Source organism: Chrysemys picta, chromosome 1 (assembly GCF_011386835.1).
Source record: "Chrysemys picta bellii isolate R12L10 chromosome 1, ASM1138683v2, whole genome shotgun sequence".
NCBI classification, from domain to species: domain Eukaryota; kingdom Metazoa; phylum Chordata; order Testudines; family Emydidae; genus Chrysemys; species Chrysemys picta.
The window spans coordinates 66,696,115-66,716,357 of NC_088791.1; the positions used below are offsets into that span (position 1 = coordinate 66,696,115).

The 20,243-nt window shown below is 49.7% G+C and overlaps 1 protein-coding gene across 4 annotated transcripts in view; it reads left to right on the top strand.

The window, feature by feature from the left end:
* Window positions 1-1,501: 1,501 nt before the first annotated feature.
* The window catches only part of RAB3IP (RAB3A interacting protein), a 57,915-nt gene continuing 39,173 nt past the window's right edge, over window positions 1,502-20,243 (top strand). The window contains exon 1 of one of the 4 annotated variants that reach the window (XM_005280050.5): window positions 1,502-1,661. The gene's annotated coding sequence lies outside the window, so the exon portion shown is untranslated. The remainder of the gene's footprint in view (window positions 1,662-20,243) is intronic. The other 3 variants (XM_042860137.2, XM_005280051.5, XM_042860136.2) reach the window with 3 other exon arrangements.

The following is a 20,243-nucleotide window of genomic DNA, read 5'->3' on the forward strand; positions in this document are numbered from 1 at the left end:
AGTTAGCAGACCCTACATTTGTTAATTTAGGGCTTGAGCGTCGACAGTAATTTGTAACCCCAAGTTAGGAATTGTTGAACCCTGGGTTCCAACCTGGGGCTCCAGCATCTACACTGCATTATGAGGGCCTGAGTCCAACCACCCATATTCCAGACTTCCTAGTGTCCTCCCAAAATGTGGCCACTCTGCACCACGAACAAAGGGCTAGTGTGGGAAAACTTGACTGACCAGATGACATAGAAAGTCAGCCCATGGGATTGTGGGATACTTTTGGCAGACTCCCAGAGCAGGAGTCCAGTGGGACAGCATCTATACTGCAAAGCATATACCCTCAGTCCCAGGTTGACTCAGGCTCAGACCCTCCACCCCCATGGGGTCCTGGGACTCTGGATCCAAGTGCTGGGTTAGCATGATTTGTGTGTAGATGGAAGGGGAGTTAGGTTGGGCTTACATTACAGTGTAGATATACCCACAAATATTTCAGACTGCGGCTCAGATCTAGGTCCTAGGATCCTGCAGGGCTGGAGGGTCCAAACCCAAGTCAAGCCATGATCCAGAGTTCAAGCTCCATTGCTTTGTAGTGTAGACACAGCCCGCCCCACTCCGACTCGGGTTCTGAGAGTCTGCCAAAAGTATCCCACAAGCCTGTGGCCCAACTTTCTTTGTCCTCTGTATCCCCACCCCTGCCCTAGAGAATCTGGTGTATAGCTGGTTTGATTCAGGTCTGAATGCTGTAATGTGGATACCAGGCACAGATGCTGGAAGGACTGCAAGAGTGTGGCGGGGGACCAAGCCCCCCCCAACGGCCCAACTCTCCTGGAGCCCCAGCCACCATCTCCAGTCCTACCCTACCAGATCCCCTGCCCCTCCCATTAGCCCCATCCTCCTGGAGCTCCCCACCCCCCTTGCTGATCACCAGCCCAAAGCCCTCAGATGACGGGTCCTTCCCACTTCCCAGACCCGGCAGGTCCTAAGGACCAAGAGGAGCCTCCGCTGCAGTTTTGGTAGGTGACATGTGAGGGCCCAGCTGCCAGCATGTGGCTCAGTGCAGAATGGGACCCGGGTGCGGGCCAACTGGGCCAAGTCACAGCGCGTGTGTGCTCCCTCTGAGCCAGGTTTTAAAGGGGGGACGGACGACAATGGCCCTTTGGGTGCCAGAACCTTTGTAGACGTGTGTGTGGCGGGGCAAGGTCATAGTGGCAGAGGAATTAATAGTTAACTATCCCGCAGTGTGTGCATGGTTCTGCCGCAGCCCCAGATAGAAAATGCTCAATGTAGGGTTAACTATCAGTGTAGAGGCTCCACCCCAGGTTCGTGTGACTCAGCCCCGCTAGCCCTGGCCCTGCCTGGCAGAACAGACACCAGCCTGCCGAGGCCAGGCACAGGGGGCGGGGGAAGGGCGGCAGTACTACGGTACAGTGGGCGGATCCCTACCCCGCGCACCTGGCCCCTCCCTCCTTGGCCAGCCCCACGGGGGGCGTGTGTGTGTGTGCGCACGCGTGTGGGAGGGGGAGGAGCAGAGGGAAACGGGGGCTCTGCGCGCATGCGCCTTCGCCGTGGACTCGGCGGAGCCCAGCCCCGCGCCAGCCGCTCGCTGTGGGGAAGCTGCGGCGCTGAGGAGCCTCCCGCGGCGCTGCGAACGGCCTGGCGGGGCTCGGCAGGTAAGAGGCGAGGGTGGCTGGTCCCCGGTCCCTGTGCGCGGGCTCAGAGGGAACCGTCTCCCTTCCCCACCGCCTCCCGCAGGCACCCACAGCCCCTTCCCCCGCACAGACCCCCCTCGGGCACCCAGCGTCCGCCATCCACCTCCTGCCTGCCGCACAGTCCCGTACCCCCCAGCACCCACCTCCTGCATCCCCAGACACCCACCCTCGCCCGCACAGCCCCCCAGCCCCCACCTCCTGCATCCCCAGACACCCACCCTCGCCCGCACAGCCCCCCAGCACCCACCTCCTGCATCCCCAGACACCCACCCTCGCCCGCACAGCCCCCCAGCACCCACCTCCTGCATCCCCAGACACCCACCCTCGCCCGCACAGCCCCCCAGCACCCACCTCCTGCATCCCCAGACACCCACCCTCGCCCGCACAGCCCCCGAGCACCCACCTCCTGCATCCCCAGACACCCACCCTCGCCCGCACAGCCCCCCAGCACCCACCTCCTGCATCCCCAGACACCCACCCTCGCCCGCACAGCCCCCCAGCACCCACCTCCTGCATCCCCAGACACCCACCCTCGCCCGCACAGCCCCCCAGCACCCACCTCCTGCATCCCCAGACACCTACCCTCGCCCGCACAGCCCCCCAGCACCCACCTCCTGCATCCCCAGACACCCACCCTCGCCCGCACAGCCCCCCAGCACCCACCTCCTGCGTCCCCAGACACCCACCCTCGCCCGCACAGCCCCCCCAAACACCCACCTCCTGCATCCCCAGACACCCACCCTCGCCCGCACAGCCCCCCAGCACCCACCTCCTGCATCCCCAGACACCCACCCTCGCCCGCACAGCCCCCCAGCACCCACCTCCTGCATCCCCAGACACTCACCCTCGCCCGCACAGCCCCCCCAAACACCCACCTCCTGCATCCCCAGACACTCACCCTCGCCCGCACAGCCCCCCCAAACACCCACCTCCTGCATCCCCAGACACCCACCCTCGCCCACACAGCCCCCCAGCACCCACCTCCTGCATCCCCAGACACCCACCCTCGCCCGCACAGCCCCCCAGCACTCACCTCCTGCATCCCCAGACACCTACCCTCGCCCGCACAGCCCCCCAGCACCCACCTCCTGCATCCCCAGACACCCACCCTCGCCCGCACAGCCCCCCAGCACCCACCTCCTGCGTCCCCAGACACCCACCCTCGCCCGCACAGCCCCCCCAAACACCCACCTCCTGCATCCCCAGACACCCACCCTCGCCCGCACAGCCCCCCAGCACCCATCTCCTGCATCCCCAGACACCCACCCTCGCCCGCACAGCCCCCCAGCACCCACCTCCTGCATCCCCAGACACTCACCCTCGCCCGCACAGCCCCCCCAAACACCCACCTCCTGCATCCCCAGACACTCACCCTCGCCCGCACAGCCCCCCCAAACACCCACCTCCTGCATCCCCAGACACCCACCCTCGCCCGCACAGCCCCCCAGCACCCACCTCCTGCATCCCCAGACACTCACCCTCGCCCGCACAGCCCCCCCAAACACCCACCTCCTGCATCCCCAGACACTCACCCTCGCCCGCACAGCCCCCCCAAACACCCACCTCCTGCATCCCCAGACACTCACCCTCGCCCGCACAGCCCCCCCAAACACCCACCTCCTGCATCCCCAGACACCCACCCTCGCCCGCACAGCCCCCCGGCACCCACCTCCTGCATCCCCAGACAGTCACCCTCGCCCGCACAGCCCCCCCAAACACCCACCTCCTGCATCCCCAGACACTCACCCTCGCCCGCACAGCCCCCCGGCACCCACCTCCTGCATCCCCAGACACCCACCCTCGCCCGCACAGCCCCCCCAAACACCCACCTCCTGCATCCCCAGACACCCACCCTCGCCCGCACAGCCCCCCAGCACCCACCTCCTGCATCCCCAGACTCCCACCCTCGCCCGCACAGCCCCCCCAAACACCCACCTCCTGCATCCCCAGACACCCACCCTCGCCCGCACAGCCCCCCAGCACCCACCTCCTGCATCCCCAGACACCTACCCTCGCCCGCACAGCCCCCCAGCACCCACCTCCTGCATCTCCAGACACCCACCCTCGCCTGCACAGCCCCCCGGCACCCACCTCCTGCATCCCCAGACACCCACCCTCGCCCGCACAGCCCCCCCAAACACCCACCTCCTGCATCCCCAGACACCCACCCTCGCCCGCACAGCCCCCCCAAACACCCACCTCCTGCATCCCCAGACACCCACCCTCGCCCGCACAGCCCCCCAGCACCCACCTCCTGCATCCCCAGACTCCCACCCTCGCCCGCACAGCCCCCCCAAACACCCACCTCCTGCATCCCCAGACACCCACCCTCGCCCGCACAGCCCCCCAGCACCCACCTCCTGCATCCCCAGACACCTACCCTTGCCCGCACAGCCCCCCAGCACCCACCTCCTGCATCTCCAGACACCCACCCTCGCCTGCACAGCCCCCCGGCACCCACCTCCTGCATCCCCAGACACTCACCCTCGCCCGCACAGCCCCCCCAAACACCCACCTCCTGCATCCCCAGACACTCACCCTCGCCCGCACAGCCCCCCAGCACCCACCTCCTGCATCCCCAGACACTCACCCTCGCCCGCACAGCCCCCCAGCACCCACCTCCTGCATCCCCAGACACTCACCCTCGCCCGCACAGCCCCCCAGCACCCACCTCCTGCATCCTCAGACACCTACCCTCACCTGCACAGCCCCCTGTCCAGATACCCTGATCCTCCTGCATCCTCTAGATCAGGGGTCGGCAACCTTTCAGAAGTGCTGTGCCGAGTCTTTATTTCTTCACGCTAATTTAAGGTTTCACGTGCCAGTAATATATTTTAACGTTTTTAGACGGTCTCTTTCTCTAAGTCTATAATATATAACTAAACGATTGTTGTATGTAAAGTAAATAAGGTTTTTAAAATGTTTAAGAAGCTTCATTTAAAACTAAATTAAAATGCAGAGCCCCCCAGACCGGTGGCCAGGACCGGGCAGTGTGAGTGTCACTGAAAATCAGCTCACGTGCCGCCTTTGGCACACGTGCCATAGGTTGCCTCCCCTGGCTCTAGATACTCATCACCCACCATCCATTCAGCTACAGGCATCCCCTAGACACCCAGTCCTCTGAACCCCTGGCATTGCCCACCTCTCCCAGGCACCCAGCACCCATTTCCCTAGCCCCCTGTATCCCTCAGACACCCAGCAAGGGCCAGCTCTCCTTAGGCTTTGATCACCCACATCCCTTACAACTAGGGTGACCAGATGTCCCGAATTTTGGATCTTTTTCTTATATAGGCTCCTATTACCCCCCCCCCCCCCCCCGTCCTGATTTTTCACACTTGCTGTCTGGTCACCCTACTTACAACCCCTGGCACTACCCCCTTAGCCGACCCATAACCCTGGCTCCTATGCAGAGTCTCTAGCATATCCCCCCCACCTACCACCCAAAATGCCTCTGCAGAGCTTTGTCCACCCTCCCCCCCCATTTTTGACTCCTACAGAGCTTCTTGCACAGAGTCCCACTGCGCCCATCCCAGGCACCCAGCAACCAGAGCTTCCTGCAGCCCCCATTAGCCTGGCCATTGCACTCAGCCCCCCACCTGCACCCTGGGACCAGCAACTGCACTACCACCAAAGCCCTGTACCTCTATAGATTTCCACCGCCACCCCCAAGCAGCTCAGCCTTGGCACCTATACAGAGCCCTTGCACGCAGAGAGAACTAAGGGGTTGTACTGAGTGCCCTGTCTTCCTCCCATCAGTACCCATGACTTCTTCCCCAGCAGCATGTGTGTGTCTAACCCAAGCCTCCTTTCTGAGACCCCGCTTAGGCTCCTATACCTTATTCTCTCCCTATGACCCAAACAGACCCTTTCTTTTCTTCTTCCTAAGCAACCCCTTGCAGACTCAGCACTCACATGATACCAGCAACAACAGAGGCCTCTTTCTGCCCATGAACACTGACTGCTTATATGCAGAAAACTGCAGTTCATACAAACACCTTTTCTCACCCCTCAGCTGGAATGTTTCATTTATGCCTCTATTGTGCCATCAGTTATTCAGCAGAATTTCCTACTGGAAATCTGTGAGGAAGGCTGCTTTAATACTGATTGCATGCTATAGCCCATAGCTCAGGTCTTGCAATGAAATTGTTTTTTGTATGTGTATGTGTGTTTGGGGTGGGGAGGGATAACTATTCTCTAAAGAAACATATTATTTGCTTCTTTGCATCCCTCTTTGGTATCCTCTGGGTCTTTGCTGACAAGTTAGTTGAGTAAAGAGATATTGTCAACTGGAAATCCAGTTTAAAAAAAAAAAATAGTTTCAGGTACCACCCCCGAAACTCTGTTACACACCTGTTATATAAAAGATCAAACAGGGAAAACTCAATCTGACTATAGGAAGAACTGTCACATGCACAAAGTAAATAACCTGAAAAAATGAATGTTTTTCTGTAATATTAAAGTAATCATGCTACATTTAGCATGAAGCCAGCCAGTTGTTTTTAAGTCGATGGGGTTCCTTTAAATTCTTGCATATTGTTTAACATTCCAGCAGAACAACAAAATCAAGACATTGGGGAAAATGAGTGGAATTAGAGGCTTAATTTTTGTTGTTTTAACGGTTGATGAGATGTGCATATAGTAGTAGTTCTGCTGATATTGTTCTCAAGCATTAATTTCCTCAATTAGATCTGGCATTGAAGCCAAAATAGAAAGAGAGATGCTGTTATAAAAAGTGAAAATCAGGCTTGTTATTGTTAAATTTGATATTGAAACTTTGTCCTTGAAATTCTGGTCTGAAGCAGCTCCTGGCTTGAAGTGGCAATCTTGAGATATTTAAAAAAGTGCATAGCTGCTTTCCTGGTATTTTCATTGTGATAAAGGTTGTTGAGTTGTTTACAAAGTGTTTTTGTTTACAGAAGAGATAGCTGCATGTGATATAGAGGTTAATACCATGTCACTGTAAAATCCCAGCACTGTTAGTGAGGATTTCAGTTAACCTCAATTTCATAATGCAATTAAGTTGGAGCAAGAAGAACAAGGCACAGATTTTGGTTATAACTTTTGTGTAGCTCACCACTTGCAATCAAATATTACAGTAAACCTTTCAAAACACTTTGATACTGTACTAGTTTCATAAGAATTATGACAGATATTCGTTGGCAAACAAGCACCCTCCAAGGGGCAAAATCCTGAACAATTCTGTAGATGTAAAATACACAACCACGATAATATTTTTCTCAGTTTCAAAGCGTTGTCGTTTGGTTTAGTTCACAGTTGGCATGTTTTTGTTCACTTACCTTTGCTTTGTATTGTTTGATTTGTTTACTCTAGTCACATGAATGTGTCTCTTTACACAGTCTTAAGGATAGTGGCCTAAATGGCTAAACCAGCTCTAGAATTTGCAGTAATTATTAAATTAATAATCAGCCTCTTTTTAGAAGAGAAGTAAACTTTATTGTTGTTTTTTATTTAGAAGTTTGTATTGACAGATGTCATCTGCTCAATTGTATCCATATTCCTTGACAAAGTGGGAGATTGGGAATATGGGGAAAAAACTGAAGCCTGGTTAAGCATTAATATCCTGTTAATACTATGTTGCATTTTATTACATGACACATACTGAAGTGTAGGTATTCTGAGTGTGGCCACATTATGCCTTTCATGTTTTTGTCTCATTTAGCAAGGTTACGCTCCCATTGCACTAGGTTAATGTTACTTTGTGAGCAAAGTAGACTAAATAATTTACCGTTGTCATTATGCTTTTAATAAATAATGTGCACACACCTTGCAGCTGACACCATAATACCCAGCATTCTTAAAAACTTGTTACAATATATTAAAGGGTATGTCTACACTGCCCATGTTACAGTGTGGTTGAGGCAGTGCTGTGATGTGGACAGTGTAGACATACGCTTTATGGCTGGGGGATAGCTCTCCCGGCGATTTAAAAAAAAAAAAAAAAAAAAAAAAAAAAAAAGCACAGCCCCCCCAAACACCCACCTCCTGCATCCCCAGACACCCACCCTCGCCCGCACAGCCCCCCAGCACCCACCTCCTGCATCCCCAGACACCTACCCTCGCCCGCACAGCCCCCCAGCACCCACCTCCTGCATCTCCAGACACCCACCCTCGCCTGCACAGCCCCCCGGCACCCACCTCCTGCATCCCCAGACACCCACCCTCGCCCGCACAGCCCCCCCAAACACCCACCTCCTGCATCCCCAGACACCCACCCTCGCCCGCACAGCCCCCCCAAACACCCACCTCCTGCATCCCCAGACACCCACCCTCGCCCGCACAGCCCCCCAGCACCCACCTCCTGCATCCCCAGACTCCCACCCTCGCCCGCACAGCCCCCCCAAACACCCACCTCCTGCATCCCCAGACACCCACCCTCGCCCGCACAGCCCCCCAGCACCCACCTCCTGCATCCCCAGACACCTACCCTTGCCCGCACAGCCCCCCAGCACCCACCTCCTGCATCTCCAGACACCCACCCTCGCCTGCACAGCCCCCCGGCACCCACCTCCTGCATCCCCAGACACTCACCCTCGCCCGCACAGCCCCCCCAAACACCCACCTCCTGCATCCCCAGACACTCACCCTCGCCCGCACAGCCCCCCAGCACCCACCTCCTGCATCCCCAGACACTCACCCTCGCCCGCACAGCCCCCCAGCACCCACCTCCTGCATCCCCAGACACTCACCCTCGCCCGCACAGCCCCCCAGCACCCACCTCCTGCATCCTCAGACACCTACCCTCACCTGCACAGCCCCCTGTCCAGATACCCTGATCCTCCTGCATCCTCTAGATCAGGGGTCGGCAACCTTTCAGAAGTGCTGTGCCGAGTCTTTATTTCTTCACGCTAATTTAAGGTTTCACGTGCCAGTAATATATTTTAACGTTTTTAGACGGTCTCTTTCTCTAAGTCTATAATATATAACTAAACGATTGTTGTATGTAAAGTAAATAAGGTTTTTAAAATGTTTAAGAAGCTTCATTTAAAACTAAATTAAAATGCAGAGCCCCCCAGACCGGTGGCCAGGACCGGGCAGTGTGAGTGTCACTGAAAATCAGCTCACGTGCCGCCTTTGGCACACGTGCCATAGGTTGCCTCCCCTGGCTCTAGATACTCATCACCCACCATCCATTCAGCTACAGGCATCCCCTAGACACCCAGTCCTCTGAACCCCTGGCATTGCCCACCTCTCCCAGGCACCCAGCACCCATTTCCCTAGCCCCCTGTATCCCTCAGACACCCAGCAAGGGCCAGCTCTCCTTAGGCTTTGATCACCCACATCCCTTACAACTAGGGTGACCAGATGTCCCGAATTTTGGATCTTTTTCTTATATAGGCTCCTATTACCCCCCCCCCCCCCCCCCGTCCTGATTTTTCACACTTGCTGTCTGGTCACCCTACTTACAACCCCTGGCACTACCCCCTTAGCCGACCCATAACCCTGGCTCCTATGCAGAGTCTCTAGCATATCCCCCCCACCTACCACCCAAAATGCCTCTGCAGAGCTTTGTCCACCCTCCCCCCCCATTTTTGACTCCTACAGAGCTTCTTGCACAGAGTCCCACTGCGCCCATCCCAGGCACCCAGCAACCAGAGCTTCCTGCAGCCCCCATTAGCCTGGCCATTGCACTCAGCCCCCCACCTGCACCCTGGGACCAGCAACTGCACTACCACCAAAGCCCTGTACCTCTATAGATTTCCACCGCCACCCCCAAGCAGCTCAGCCTTGGCACCTATACAGAGCCCTTGCACGCAGAGAGAACTAAGGGGTTGTACTGAGTGCCCTGTCTTCCTCCCATCAGTACCCATGACTTCTTCCCCAGCAGCATGTGTGTGTCTAACCCAAGCCTCCTTTCTGAGACCCCGCTTAGGCTCCTATACCTTATTCTCTCCCTATGACCCAAACAGACCCTTTCTTTTCTTCTTCCTAAGCAACCCCTTGCAGACTCAGCACTCACATGATACCAGCAACAACAGAGGCCTCTTTCTGCCCATGAACACTGACTGCTTATATGCAGAAAACTGCAGTTCATACAAACACCTTTTCTCACCCCTCAGCTGGAATGTTTCATTTATGCCTCTATTGTGCCATCAGTTATTCAGCAGAATTTCCTACTGGAAATCTGTGAGGAAGGCTGCTTTAATACTGATTGCATGCTATAGCCCATAGCTCAGGTCTTGCAATGAAATTGTTTTTTGTATGTGTATGTGTGTTTGGGGTGGGGAGGGATAACTATTCTCTAAAGAAACATATTATTTGCTTCTTTGCATCCCTCTTTGGTATCCTCTGGGTCTTTGCTGACAAGTTAGTTGAGTAAAGAGATATTGTCAACTGGAAATCCAGTTTAAAAAAAAAAAATAGTTTCAGGTACCACCCCCGAAACTCTGTTACACACCTGTTATATAAAAGATCAAACAGGGAAAACTCAATCTGACTATAGGAAGAACTGTCACATGCACAAAGTAAATAACCTGAAAAAATGAATGTTTTTCTGTAATATTAAAGTAATCATGCTACATTTAGCATGAAGCCAGCCAGTTGTTTTTAAGTCGATGGGGTTCCTTTAAATTCTTGCATATTGTTTAACATTCCAGCAGAACAACAAAATCAAGACATTGGGGAAAATGAGTGGAATTAGAGGCTTAATTTTTGTTGTTTTAACGGTTGATGAGATGTGCATATAGTAGTAGTTCTGCTGATATTGTTCTCAAGCATTAATTTCCTCAATTAGATCTGGCATTGAAGCCAAAATAGAAAGAGAGATGCTGTTATAAAAAGTGAAAATCAGGCTTGTTATTGTTAAATTTGATATTGAAACTTTGTCCTTGAAATTCTGGTCTGAAGCAGCTCCTGGCTTGAAGTGGCAATCTTGAGATATTTAAAAAAGTGCATAGCTGCTTTCCTGGTATTTTCATTGTGATAAAGGTTGTTGAGTTGTTTACAAAGTGTTTTTGTTTACAGAAGAGATAGCTGCATGTGATATAGAGGTTAATACCATGTCACTGTAAAATCCCAGCACTGTTAGTGAGGATTTCAGTTAACCTCAATTTCATAATGCAATTAAGTTGGAGCAAGAAGAACAAGGCACAGATTTTGGTTATAACTTTTGTGTAGCTCACCACTTGCAATCAAATATTACAGTAAACCTTTCAAAACACTTTGATACTGTACTAGTTTCATAAGAATTATGACAGATATTCGTTGGCAAACAAGCACCCTCCAAGGGGCAAAATCCTGAACAATTCTGTAGATGTAAAATACACAACCACGATAATATTTTTCTCAGTTTCAAAGCGTTGTCGTTTGGTTTAGTTCACAGTTGGCATGTTTTTGTTCACTTACCTTTGCTTTGTATTGTTTGATTTGTTTACTCTAGTCACATGAATGTGTCTCTTTACACAGTCTTAAGGATAGTGGCCTAAATGGCTAAACCAGCTCTAGAATTTGCAGTAATTATTAAATTAATAATCAGCCTCTTTTTAGAAGAGAAGTAAACTTTATTGTTGTTTTTTATTTAGAAGTTTGTATTGACAGATGTCATCTGCTCAATTGTATCCATATTCCTTGACAAAGTGGGAGATTGGGAATATGGGGAAAAAACTGAAGCCTGGTTAAGCATTAATATCCTGTTAATACTATGTTGCATTTTATTACATGACACATACTGAAGTGTAGGTATTCTGAGTGTGGCCACATTATGCCTTTCATGTTTTTGTCTCATTTAGCAAGGTTACGCTCCCATTGCACTAGGTTAATGTTACTTTGTGAGCAAAGTAGACTAAATAATTTACCGTTGTCATTATGCTTTTAATAAATAATGTGCACACACCTTGCAGCTGACACCATAATACCCAGCATTCTTAAAAACTTGTTACAATATATTAAAGGGTATGTCTACACTGCCCATGTTACAGTGTGGTTGAGGCAGTGCTGTGATGTGGACAGTGTAGACATACGCTTTATGGCTGGGGGATAGCTCTCCCGGCGATTTAAAAAAAAAAAAAAAAAAAAAAAAAAAAACCTCCACCCCGAACTAGCCTGTTGAAGTAAGTGACAAAAATTCCACTGACTTCAGTAGCAGTGGCATCAGGTCTAAAATCTAGAAAGTCGTGTAAAGTTGAGAGGAGAAATATATTGGGGATCTGTCACATTACTTAAAATAGATGAGTATTCACAGTAAAAATTGAGTCAGTTTAGAGAAGGTTTCTTAAATCTTGGGCAGCTATATGTTAACTGAAAAACAAAAAAATCAATTTGTAATAACATTTCAGTTGATTATATCCAACAAAGTACTTCTACTCTAACAAAAGATACAATAACTAACCACCAAACTTTAATTTATGTGACAAAACATATATACTATAGGTTTCAGAAAAGCTTCATAAGCATATAGGTGTCTGACAGTCCTAGAATCTTGAATGTTACCTGTAATTATAGCATTTCAACTTTTCCAGATTCAAATGGGATTTTTCAAGTTGTCCTTTTCACATCTTGTTTTTATTAAAATAATTCCATTAATAAGCTTTGTAAAATCTACTGTTTTAAACAAAATCTTGTTTTGAAGGGTAAAAAACACCCAGACTGTTTCTTCTAAAGAATATGAAATATTAAGTGTTCAGACGCACTACATAGAAAAATACGTTAAATGAATATGATTATACATGTACTGTGTGATACAGGTAGCAGAAGAAATATCATTGCTGCCCCAAAATTGAAAGTACATTTTTTTCCACTGGTCCTCAGAATAGTGTAATTTTTTCTAAAAGCTTCTGAGTGATCCATTCATTGGGCACTGTTATATAATCATTATTCTCAAAGTAAAAATGAAGAATTTGGAAAATAGTTCCCCTACCACCTTTCCTCACACCCTACCCTCCCAAAATCATTTCTGGAAAATATTTTGCTGCTACCTTTAGAAAAGGTGATGTGATAGAACTGAGTGTAAAGGTAGCCTCTTCAAAATTTTATTGAACTGCTTTGTCGCCAGAATATTTAGTAGCCAGGATGTTTTTATATTACAAACAATTGGGAGATAAAATGTCTCAGTAAGAAATCTTGAAAGTCTGACTTTTTCCTAATTTGTTGCATCATGTGGTATTTAAGTAAGGACTTAAAATATAGCTGCAAGCCTTTTTAATTCCAGCAGCAGGAATATAAATATAATTGCATTGTTATAGTATGGAGTGGCAGTAGCTAATAAATTGCATAGGGGGACTAAGGTAATGGGAGCCGGGAACTGTAATTTGGGGTGGAGTGGGATGGACTGTAGGGAGATAAGGAAGTAGTGACTCAAACTGTGCTGGGACTTCTGCTACTGAAAAATTCTTAACCATTTAAAAAAATCTAAAGAAATTCCCATGCAAAATCTTAAACTGGATTTGTACAGAGAGCAAGTATCAGTTCTGTTGTAGGTAATAAAAAAGAAATAATTAGAAAGCCAGGAAATTCAGAGCTAAGTTTAAACTTAGAACCCAAGTGTTTTAAAATACAGTTAAGGTCACCTTTACAATCTTATCTCTGCCCCATAGTGACACCTTGAGAATTAAAGAAATAAAATAAAATAAACCGAGGCCTTGTCTGCAGGAGCATTGCATAAATTTAACTTGTATCCACTTTTAAACAGACTTAGGCTATGTCTACACTGGCAGAGTTACGTCGCCGGCAGATACAGCACCGCTCAGAGAGCACAGAAGGAAAACTGCTGTTGTGTGTTCACACTGTCAGCTTCCTGTGCAATAGCATGTTCACACTTGTGGCACTTGCAGAGATATTCAGAGTTGTGCACTCTGGGCAGCTATCCCACAGGAAGCATCTCTTCCTCTTCTGCCACTAAGAATTGTGGGAAGGCAGAGGGGATCGTGGGGCATCCTGGGTCCTGTCCCAATGTCCCATGATGCATTGCATCGCATCCCAGCAATCCCTGTGCTTCCGTCCGCATTTGGCGCCATCTTTCAACGGTTTCATGTATTGCATGCTCTGCCTCTTCGGTCTGCAGGAATGGATCCCGCTCTGTTGACCAATATGCTGCTCGCTCTCACTAACACGTCACGAGTGGCAGTGGAGTTATTCCTTAAACTACAAAGGCAAGAGGAGTTTGACACTGATCTCGCCACACGTAGTAGCTATGATGCGAGATTCCTTGTGGCATTCATGGAGGTGCTGACCACAGTGGAATGCCACTTTCGGCGTCTGGGATGACGAGCAGTGGCTGCAGAACTTTTGGATGAGGAAAGCCATATTCATGGGACTGTGTGATGAGCTCACCCCAGCCATGCAGTGCAAGAACATGTGAATGAGAGCTGCCCTGTCCTTGGAGAAGCGAGTGGCAATTGCACTGTGGAACCTGGCTACTCCAGACTGCTACCAATTGGTTGGTAACCAGTTTGGAGTGGGAAAGTTGACTGTTGGACTCATGTTGATGGAAGTGTGCAGGGCCATTAATTGCATCCTGCTCCAAAAGACCGTGACTCTGGGCAACGTGCGTGAGATTGTGGATGGCTTTGCACAAATGGGCTTCCCTAACTGCAGAGGGCAATAGATGGCACGCATATTGCAATTCTGGCACCAGACCACCTAGCCACCAAGTACATTAATCGGAAGGGGTATTTCTCTATGGTTCTCCAGGCGCCTGTGGATTTGCGTTTCATGGACTTTAACACAGGCTGGTACGGAAAGGTGCATGACACACGCATCTTTCGGAACACTGGCCTGTTCAGGAAGCTGCAAGCAGGGACTTTCTTCCTGGACCAGAAGATCACCGTAGGGGAAGTTGAAATGCCCATTTTGATCCTGGGAGACCCCACCTACTCCTTAATGCTGTGGCTTATGAAGCCATACATGGGACACCTTGACAGCAGCAAGGAGCAGTTCAACAATAGGATGAGCAAGTGCAGAATGACTGAGTGTGCTTTTGGCCGTTTAAAGGCCTGCTGGCGCTGCCTATAGGGGAGGCGGGACCTGGCCGATGACAATATTCCTCTGCTTATCGCCGCGTGCTGTATACTCCATAATATTTGTGAAGGGAAGGGTGAAAGCCTCACTTAGGGCTGGACTGCTGAGGCTCAGCACCTGGAGGCTGAATTTGAACAGCCAGAGACCAGGGCTATTAGAGGGGCGCAGAGCAGTGCCATAAGGATCAGGGGTTCCTTGAGGCAGCAATTTGAAGCTGAAATCAACTATATTTGTTGCTATGCTTGGAAATGCAGTGCTTGTAATGCTAGGAGGTGATTGTGATTGGTGAAGACGATGCACTATGAAGATTTAAGAAAATTGTCTGTTGCTTTGCAGGGCTCTGTTTGCTTTCAATTAATGGAATAAAGATTGTTTTGGTTTGAAAGCAATTCTTTTATTAAAAAACAACAACCGGAGGGGAGAGAGACGTACAAAAACACATCAGCATTGTGGGTGATGAGGGAAGGGAGGGTCCCAGGAGGATGTGGGGTCCCAGGATGGTTAAAGATTTGTGTTTGTCCAAGTATCATATGCAACCTTGTCCTTTAGAGTTCAGTGCAGAGGGTACTGTACTTCAGCAGGGCTAAAATGCAGAGGGATGGGTGTTGAGTGCAGTGGGTACTGGGAGTCCGCAGGGCTGGACTGTGACGGGGAAAAGTGGAATGCCGCGGGTAGAGACTGGAGCCAGGAGGTTGATAGGAGTGTGTTGGCGGTGTCTGGGGGGCGCATGGGAAAGAGTTTTGCAACAGCGTTTGTATGGGAGGGCGGGCGCAGAGCTGCTCGGGTTGTAGCGCTAGTAGCGCCTGGAGCATGTCTGCTTGGTGCTCCATAACTTTTAAGAGCTGCTCCATGGCTTCATTCTGGCGCGCTGCATTCTCCTTTTGGTCCCTCTTCTCGCTGTTCCACCACTCCTTCAATTCTTGTTTTTCAGCCGCAGAGTGCATCATGCCATCACGCAGAAAGTCCTCTTTAGTTCTTCGTGGCTGCTCTTCTGCACAGCCGTTCAGCTGGCGATAACAAAGAGGGAGGCTGGCTCCCAAGGTCACATCTGTGAAGCCAAAATGCAACATTTGACAGAAGCAGTATTGTTTGCAACACACAGACCACTGATTCAGTGATTTAAAACACAGCCCCTATTCACATACCTGTCACTAATTGGCTGACCCCAGGCAAATACACGTGAGTCCCAAGACCCCCAAAATGGGGAGTAACTGCAGGGGAAATCAGTGTTCCAGGACCATACTGTACAGTGGGCACGTGGCTCTTGGGGAGAGTCAGCACTTGGGGGGGGGGGGCGGGGGGCGAAGAAGGCTTATAATCATTACGGTCCCCACATTTTTCACAGGCTGTGTTCATTAGGGAAGATATCTTGCTGCTGAGGGTGAGCAGGGAGTCAAGGGAGAGTGTTCTCCAATATTGTGGCTTCTGCCCTGGGCCTTATGCGGCTTGCCTGTATGCAGCAATGGTCTCTTCTCCCCCCCCCCCGTGACGGCAGAGTGGCGCGGGAAAGTTATCCTTAATGGGACAATAAGCAAAGCAGCTGTGCCAAAGAACCTGCAGCAGCGGATTGCCTAGTATCTCCATGAGAGTTTTGTGGAGATCTCTGAGGCAGATTCCTGTGAAGTGAGGGAGTCAATCAACACTCTGTTCTGCCACTCAGACTAGGCATGTGGTGGTACGTGCATCATACAGACACAAGCCTGCTTTCTGCAATCCTCCTGCCCCCAACAACTCACTTCAGCAATTTCCAAAATCAAAGCCACTTATCAGGGGCCTCCTCTCCTGTTTGCGCTTCGCCAGGCTCCGACAGCTGTGACTGGCTAGCCTCCTTCGGGGTAGAGAAGAGCTCCTGGCTGCATGCATCTCTGACCTCTGAGTTGTCCCCTGCCTCTGGGTCCCCCTCCACATCCTCGTCCAAGATTTCCTCCTCCTGGCTCGGTCCACTCTTGGCTGGCACGTGAGTCACCGAAGTATCCAGAGTGGTCTTTGCAGTGGAGGTGGGTAGCCACTGAGTATCGCGTCCAGCTCTTTGTAGAACCGGCAGCTTGTGGGCGCAGCACCGGAGCGGTGGTTTGCCTCCCGTGCCTGGTGGTAGGCATTCCGCAGCTCCTTCACTTTGACTATGCACTGCAATGTGTCCCGGTCATGGCCCCTTTCTGTCGTGCATTGTGAAATATGTCCGTAGGTATCATAATTCCTACGGCTAGAGCGCAGCTGGGACTGGACAGCCTCCTCTCTCCAAATGCTGATGAGGTCCAGCAGTTCGGCATTGCTCCAAGTGGGGGATTGCCTGGTGTGTGGAGCAGACATGGTCACCTGGAAAGATGCGCTGAGACCCCTGCACGTGTCACTGAGCAAACAGGAAGGTGACTTTCAAAATTCCTGACGAATTTAAGGGGTGGGGCTCATGGTTGGTCACCTGAGGGCAGGGCAGTAGAGTTCAAACCGATGACTAGAGTGGCGAGAACAGGCATTGTGGGACACCTCCTGGAGGCCAATTGCAGCACTGTAATTGACCAGGGTGTCTACACTGGCACCGTGGCACTGTAGCAACAGTGCAGAAAGCTGTATGCCTCTCATCGGGGTGTTTTTTTTACAGTGCTGCAACTGAGCAGTTTCTGCGTGCTAACTGGCTTGGCAGTGTGTACACATTGGGAGTTACACTGCAGAAAGCTGCTTTATTGCGCAGAAACTTGCCAGTGTAGACAAGGCCTTAATTAAACAGTTGCAAATCCCTATGTGGACACTATTACTTCAATTAAAGTAAAGAAGAGAATGCCTGGTTTAAACTGAAATGAGAATGTCCACATGGGGGTTTATATTGGTTTAATTAAAACCTATATAAGTTTTAAACTAATTAAAAAAACCTATATAAATTAAATTTGTGCAACTTTCTTGTGTAGATAAGGTCTGAGACATTATATTAACCTGTGTGTTCTGGACAATTAACCAGTGATCACAAAATCTTGAAGACCTTAATTGTACAGTACGTGCACTTAATTAGGCCACCTTCATGACCATTCACAGTCCACAGAAAAAGACAAATTCTTGATTAGCCCATTAGAATACTGAAGACAGTCATTCCCCCTTCAATGCTTTGTGATAGAGCATAAAAAGCATATTAATATTACTGATTATGCTAAATAGTGTTTCAAGCCTTAGTTGTTTAGCTTACTGAAAAGAGCATGCCTGTCTAATATAGGGCTAATTTCAGCCATATTGAAAACTAGTTTTAGTGCAGAATAAAAAACCCTTTGGCAGAAACAAGTTCTAACAAATTATCTCTCTGAGACATTATTACTTATGCAAAAGAAGAACTGTGTGGTGATAATTGTACAGTCCTTTTAAACATATACATCTGTTTGTTTTTGAAAATGCTAACTAGAGTTGACTTTCCCTCACCAAAAGCATATTGAAATGGTATTTTTTTCTTCTCTCCTATATTTCTTTTAGTTAAATCGGTAACAACACAGTGTATGGTTTTTGCTGTTCTGTAGGTGCTCCTGAGTGTTGCAACTGAAATTTTTGAAATACATGGAATGAAGAGTGAGAGTTGTGGCTGTAGGGCTTCCTCCAGTGTAAAGAGACACATCTGAGGTCACCTTAGAAGTGGGTTGCTATAACTGTCTGGAAGCTGGCAACCCCAGACTGCTACAGGTCCATTGCCAACCAGTTTGGGGTTGGAAAGTTGACTGGGTAAAGTGGTGGCAGAGGTAACTGAGGCCATCAGGCATGTGGTTTACCCCAAAGTGGCTGACGCAACATTCCGGAAGTAATTGCTGGCTTTGAGAGAATGTGGTTTCCTAACTGTGCTGGGGCTATTGATGGGACTCGTGCCCATAGTTTGCCCTCCTCAAGGAGCATGTAAACCTCAAAGGATACTACTCCATTGGTACCCAGGCACTAGTGGACCACAGATGCAGATTTATGAATGTCAATTTGGGTTTTACTGGAAAAGTTTACGATGCCAGAGTTCTTCACCACTTGGGAAATCTACATTCATGGACAGGCTGGGATACTATTCACACTAAATTACATTGACGTAAACAATGTTGCTGTCCCCAATGTTGTTCTGTATTCTGGGCAACCCATTGTACCCTCTTTTGCCTTGGCTTATGAAACCATACCCTGATTTCAGAAGCCTTGGCCAAAAAAAAAAAAAGGTTTAATTACACTCTCAGCAGGTGTTGAATGTGCTTTTGGCAGATTGAAATCACATTGAAGGTGTTTACAAACCCATTTGGATGCCAGTGTCATCAGTGCTGTCTGCATTACTATGGCTTGCTGTGCTCTTCACAACCTTTGTCAAGTCTGAGGAGAGCCATTTCCCCCTGAATGGATATATGACAGTGAGGGGATGCTGGATCAGTACCCTCAACCAGAAAGTGCAGCTACCACTGTGGGAGCTGGTTGTATGTGGGCAGCAGAAGTGGGGAATGCTTTGCATTCTCACAATATGGACTTCCATGGCCCAATGGAAGAGGGGGAATAGTACTTGTATGAATGTGCTAGTAGGGGAAAACTGGCTCATTTATTTTGGAGGGGTGGTGTTTGGAAGTGGGGTTGGGCTTGATTGCTATGCAGTGTAAGTCTAAATGACATGATGAACAATGAATTTGGTTGGAGGGGGCACAATGGCTGTACAGGTGGAATTTATTGAAATGTGAATTGCTGTGAACACTAAATAGAGGAATACCATTTGCTTACTAATGCTTAATTGCTCCTGAACATGTTTTTAGTTTTATCATCACAAACCCACCCACCCCCACATAAAAGGGCAGGAAATAGTGAATACTAGACACAGTCCCATTATCGCTAGAAGTCCCCATGCTCCACATTCTCCTTTCCCTTCTTGGTGGTGGGGGAGAGAGGTGGAGGTTTTCATCAGACTGGGATGGAAGAAGGAAGACTGCATGGTGTTTAGGTGCCCTGCCCCAGCTGCTCATGAGTCTTGGATGCATGGGCTGCCCTGACATGGAGTTGTCCAAGCTACTGCTGGAGTGAGGGTACATTGCAGGGTGATCATGCTGAGGTATGTGGGAAGCAGCAGGAGCTGGTGCTCTTGCAGCCATTATTGACAGGAGTTGGTGAAGCAGTTCTCTGTGTTGAACTCTTATCTTCCTCCCTTAGCCATTGTTCCTGTTCTAGAAACTGCTTTGCAAGTGCTAGCTCTGCTGCTGAAACACTGTCCTCCACCTGGGTGACAAGCCTGAGCCTCTCCACCTGCCTGTCAGCATGCCATTGTTCTTGTCTCTTGCCCCTCTTCTTCGGGTACTGGACCTGCTGGTCTGCCCTCTCAAGAACATTGACCATAACTTCATCACGGAAATGTTTCCTCTCGGAACAGTCTGTGAAGGTACATGGGGCAAGATTTTGAGTTCTTGAAGAACAGCAGGCAGTATAGATTGAGGGTCCTGAAATAGGACCAGAAACACAGGGTCATTGTCTAAAGTAGTTCAGTGGAGCAGGACAGAATTATTGTGAAATTTCCAGGACATAAAATGTAACAGGTCTAACATGAACCAACACATATTGTGAAGGGGATGCTTCAGTCCTCACATTGTCTCTACA